Here is a 6,000-nt window from a genome sequence, read left to right as displayed (position 1 = left end):
TGTTGTGCTCTATAACACTTTACACATCACACGCATTTGTCGCCAGCTACTGGCGAAACATGGTATATTCAAAAATGGTTACTGAACGTTTAACGGGTGCCAGCTAGTACATGATAGCTGTGCGGTATGTGTAAACCTCACTCCCCTGGCTTCAAAAGGTGCACTAGCGACTGACGCTCGTCGTTAGCGCGCATGCCTCCCATGCCAGCTGATGCCAGTTCGAATCCCACTCGGAGCAGGTTGAACAGGACCGGTTACAAAAGCACAAACGAATCTATTTGGTGAACGGCTTCAAAAGACTGGAGTCAGTGGAATTAATTAAAATCCACTTAATTTTGTAACCCCCCTAGGACACAGTTTGAAATTACCCCTGAATAAAATGAAGAAAAAAAAATGCTGTACAGTTAATTCTAAGCTCCCTCCTGACCACCTAAAACATGCTTTCATTATCTTTCATGACTGTCCGTTTGTCAATGATGACTTTTATTTTGAAATGATTTCGTTTTCTCCCGGAAGTGAAACTCCCTGCCAGTGTTGTTGTTACCCTGCTATCGTTCTCCGGTTTTTCTCAGTCAGTGGTTTTATGTTTTTGGTCGTCTGAAGTGTTTTTATTTTAAACTCCTTCACCTGAGCAGATGTCCGCGCAGGGCGACTGTGAGTTTCTGGTGAAACGCGCGCGCACACTTTACCCCACAGATTTCAACATACAAGTGAAAACATACATTACGTTAGTGTACATCATATACTGTATATACACCTCAACTCCACAGACGTCAGCATAATACAGACAATAAATAAATTATTTATATATGTATTTTTTCATATATGCAGATGATCCTGTACTCCACAAACTTTAATATACTGTACAGATAATAGTCATGCATATGACCTCACTGCACACGTAATTCATATGGATGACGTCAGTCCTCATGCATGACTCTCTGTATGCATACACCTAATAGCCCTCATGCATATGAAGGTCTGTTTGCATACAAACATATAATACGAATATTTGCATACAGATAACAATCCTAATATGGAATTATATATGTGCCACAATTCTGCACGCGCAAAATTATATTTTGAGTGCACAAAAATGTTCTGCGCTTGCAAGATGAAATTTTGTGGCACAAAAAGTTATTTTACACACGCAAGATGATATATTGAGCGCACAAAAAATGTTATGCATGCGCAAGATGACATTTTGAGCGCATAAAAAGTTATTTTGCACACACAAGATGATATTTTGGTTGCAAGAAAAATGTTCTGCACCCAATATGATATTTTGAGCACATAAAAAGTTATTTTACATGCGCAAAATGATATTTTGAGTGCAAAAAAATAAATAAAAATTCTGCACATGCAATATGATATTTTGAGTGCACCAAAAATTTCCTGCATGCGCAATATGATATTTTGAGTGAACAAAAACTTTTTCTGCACGCACAAGATGAAAGTTTGAATGCACAAAAGTTCTTTTGCACACACAAGATATTTTGAGTGCAAATTTTTTTTTTCTGCACATACAATATGATATTTTGAGTGAACAAAACATTTTCTGCACCCAATATGATATTTTGTGCACAAAAAGTTATTTTGCATGAGCAAGATGATATTTTGTGTGCACAAAAAAATTTTCTGCATGCACAAGATCATATTTTGAGTGCACTAAAAGTTATTTTGCACACGCAAGATGATATTTTGAGTGCGCAAAAAATGCTCTGCATGTGCAAGATGATATTTTGAGTGCAAGAAAAAGTGTTCTGCACGCACAAGATGATATTTTGAGCACACAAAAAAATTTCTGCATGCACAAGATGATATTTTGAGTGCACAAAAAGTTATTTGAATGCAGCTTTGTAAAGCAATGTCAACATTTTAGCAAACAAAAATCAAAATCAAACGTTTATTTGAATGTGAATTTGCTCAGAATTCTTACATTTTGCTTTCTACTCCTACCCACTCTGTGTGCAAAATACTTTTTTGCATGCTCAAAATATCATCTTGTGCACACAGATAATTTTTTGTGCACGCAGAATAGTGGCACAAATGTAACTCCATGTCCTAATGCCTAACCTAGGACGTGCTGAGGGCTGTATGCATGATAACTATTTCCTCCTCTATGCAGGTTTTGCATCGTCAACATTGTGTTTGCAGATGGTTTTAGTGTCTGATGTGCGTTGTCATATTCTTCTGTGCAGTATGAGATGTACAGCATCGAGCGGAACGCAGAGAAGATGGCATCTGCCAGCAGACTCTTTATGACATGTAAGTATATAAATTAACTGACTGTGCATTGCCTTGTGATGTTGGTTTATGATGTTTTAATTGATTCTGGTTATGTTTTTATTGGTGCTTCCTGGTGCATAGATTCATGAATTTCCCGGACCAGCCGGTGGTTTGGCGTGAGATTGCTGTGATAACGGCTGCTTTACAAAATGACAGTCAGGACAAACATGCACAGTTTCTCAAAGGTGAAAGATGCCACTAAAGTGTGTGTTTGTGTTTATCGCGTACTGTTGTTGAGATAAATCTATGTTTGCATTATAGATTCCTCAGTAATTGGTTTCTTGTGTGTTTGTAGGTGTTTTTGAGACTCTTCCCGGTCCTGTCCAGTGTAAGATGCTCTTGAAGGCCACAGAACAGTGTTTCAACGCACTGGAGAAAGCTGAGATGCTGCTGCTGTTATAGAAGAGATTTCCAGAGTCTGTAGTTCAACACGGAGTGAGTGACATGCTTATCACTATAGAATCACCTGTTTCACTGAATGCACACCCTGTATGACTTCTGACCCCTTTATCTCTCCCTCAGGTCAGTTTAGGAGAGTCACTCTTAGAGGCGGAGAGTGTAGAGAATTTGGACACGCCTGTCAACTGTTTTAGGAAGTTGTTTGGTAAACAGTTGTCATCTCTCTCTCTCTCTATATATATATATATATATATTTTTTTTTTTTTTTTTTAACAAGGTGTATGGAAGTATATTAGTGACAAATTTCTGAATTGCACTAATTGAAAAATAAACTTATTGCATTAACAGTGCTTAAAACTTTTTAAAATAAAAAAATGCACAGTTTAAATACAATGTAAAACCATAAGAAATTGCATCCCGTAAAAATTCGGTTTTTTTTTTCTTTTTTTTTTCATTTTTTTTATAACATTTATGCAGTTCAGTGTGCTTTTTTGTTTCAAAGATATTTGTCATTAATATACTTCCATAGGTGTGGGAATTCTGAATTTGTTGTTTATTATTAAATGGATAGTACCGAATCTAAATTCATTGCACTTAAAGCTGTTATAAAAGGATGATAAGGGTGATTCTCACGAAACCCGTCAATAAATTGTCCTGGTCCTATTTTACTCAAATCAAAGAAGCAAACAAATACAGTTGAAGTCAGAAGTTTACATACACTTAGGCTGAAGTCATTAAAACTGATTTTTTAACCTCTCCACAGATTTAATATTAGCAAACTGTAGTTTTGGCAAGTCGTTTAGGACATCTACTTTGTGCATGACACGAGTCATTTTTCCAACAATTGTTTACAGACAGATTGTTTCACTTTTAATTGACTATATAACAATTCCAGTGGGTCAGAGTTTACATACACTAACTGTGCCTTTAAGCAGCTTAGAAAATTCCAGAAAATGATGTCAAGCCTTTAGACAATTAGCCAGTTAGCTTTTGATTGGAGGTGAACCTGTGGATGTATTTTAAGGCTTACCTTCAAACTCAGTGCCTCTTTGCTTGACATCATGGGAAAATCAAAAGAAATCAGCAAAGACCTCAGAAAAAACATTGTGGACCTCCACAAGTCTGGTTCATCCTTGGGAGCAATTTCGAAACGCCTGAAGGTACCACGTTCATCTGTACAAACAATAGTACGCAAGTATAAACACCATGGGACCACACAGCCATCATACCGCTCAGGAAGGAGACGCATTCTGTCTCCTAGAGATGAACATAGTTTGATGCGAAAAGTGCAAATCAATCCCAGAACAACAGCAAAGGACCTTGTGTAGATGCTGGAGGAAACAGGTAGACAAGTATCTATATCCACAGTAAAACGAGTCCTATATCGACATAACCTGAAAGGCTGCTCCGCAAGGAAGAAGCCACTGCTCCAAAACCGCCATAAAAAAGCCAGACTACAGTTTGCAAGTGCACAAGAGGACAAAGATCTTACTTTTTGTGCTCCTTGAAACAACCACACCGTCTTTTTCCAGAGCAGCCTGTATTTCTCCTGAGGTTACCTGTGGGTTTTTCTTTGTATCCTGAACAATTCTTCTGCCAGTTGTGGCTGAAATCTTTCTTGGTCTACCTGACCTTGGCTTGGTATCAAGAGATCCCTGAATTTTCCACTTCTTAATAAGTGATTGAACAGTACTGACTGGCATTTTCAAGGCTTTGGATATCTTTTTATATCCTTTTCCATCTTTATAAAGTTCCATTACCTTGTTACGCAGGTCTTTTGACAGTTCTTTTCTGCTCCCCATGGCTCAGTATCTAGCCTGCTCAGTGCATCCACGTGAGAGCTAACAAACTCATTGACTATTTATACACAGACACTAATTGCAATTTAAAAAGCCACAGGTGTGGGAAATTAACCTTTAATTACCATTTAAACCTGTGTGTGTCACCTTGTGTGTCTGTAACAAGGCCAAACATTCAAGGGTATGTAAACTTTTGATCAGGGCCATTTGGGTGATTTCTGTTATCATTATGATTTAAAAAGGAGCCAGAAAACTATGTGATAATAAATGGCTTCATATGATCACTATCCTTAAATAAAAGACAGTTTTTTTGCATGATCAGTCATATTTTCAAAATCAGTGCCACAATTTCTGCCAGAGTATGTAAACTTGAGTACAACTGTATATATAGATATTACATAGAGAAAATAAAGACATTGTTAAATTATTTTTATGAAATCTACACACATTGTAACCCTTAATTCTCATTACCACAATGTGAAAAAAATTATATATTATTTAGATTTTAAGTGTTCATATTTCATAGTTGTACTCCCTTCGTACTTCTTTTTATTTTTTGTGATTTTATTTAAAAAATATTTGTTGAACAGCATCACAGGATCATTGTTGAACAGCGTTACCATGATTTTACCACAGATTTTACCTTCGAACACCCCTTATCTGCGGTATAATAGCGTACAGCCACAAGTTGTTGTTTATTGCTTTTATTTCATTCTGTCGGTCTTTCTCTTTCAGTATGTGATGTTCTACCATTGATTCTGAATAATCCAGAAATGTGTCTTCCTGCCAGTCTGCTGTATAAATATATGCACAAAGCAGCAGAGTTTTACATATGTTACGTCACACGGAAGCCCTCAGCGGACGGACAGATACAGTGTAAATATATGCTATTTCTTTTGTGATTAATGAATGAGTGACTTGAGAGTAAATATTGAGGAACAATAACAGTGCCGGGATGTACTACAACCACATTTATTATTTCAGTTCCGAATGAACTGCTAGCAAACTACTTACTGCATACTACAGTTATATATGCCTACTATTTTAAATCATATATGTAAAACAGTGTGAAATGTGCAGCAATAAACATTGTTAATAAACAGTAGTGTGCTACATTGTTGTCACATGACCTCATCATGTTACAGTGAGCTAATTCAGTGAGTAGCATCCAGTTATTTTGCATTTTTAATCCTATTTTGTGTAAGAAAAAGTGTTTATATTTTGCTAGACTTATCAAATAATGTTTTAAAAAAGGAGATTTTAACGCTTTAAGCCGGTGGGCCTGCGAGAAAAAAACAATTGTCAAAATATGAATAACTACAGTCTTGACCTACACAAAAAGCTTAGAAGTTCTACTTTACAATGCATGTAGACATTATGATCAAAACTGAACAAGTGTTTTGAAATTTGCAGACAAATCAGAAGTGTTCATATTATTGCAATCAGTAAAGACATCAAACTGATCAAATAGTCATGTGTCATATGTTGTTGGAAAGCTCTCAAAGAGTAGAAT

General features: G+C 36.4%; 1 pseudogene; it reads left to right on the top strand.

Moving 5' to 3' along the window:
• The first annotated feature begins 635 nt into the window (after positions 1-635).
• The window catches only part of LOC127413145 (integrator complex subunit 10-like), a 9,819-nt pseudogene continuing 4,454 nt past the window's right edge, over positions 636-6,000 (top strand).

This window comes from Myxocyprinus asiaticus, chromosome 22 (assembly GCF_019703515.2).
Source record: "Myxocyprinus asiaticus isolate MX2 ecotype Aquarium Trade chromosome 22, UBuf_Myxa_2, whole genome shotgun sequence".
Lineage (NCBI taxonomy): Eukaryota > Metazoa > Chordata > Actinopteri > Cypriniformes > Catostomidae > Myxocyprinus > Myxocyprinus asiaticus.
The sequence above is the reverse complement of the archived record's forward strand: the minus strand, read 5'-3'. Positions and strand labels throughout refer to the sequence as shown.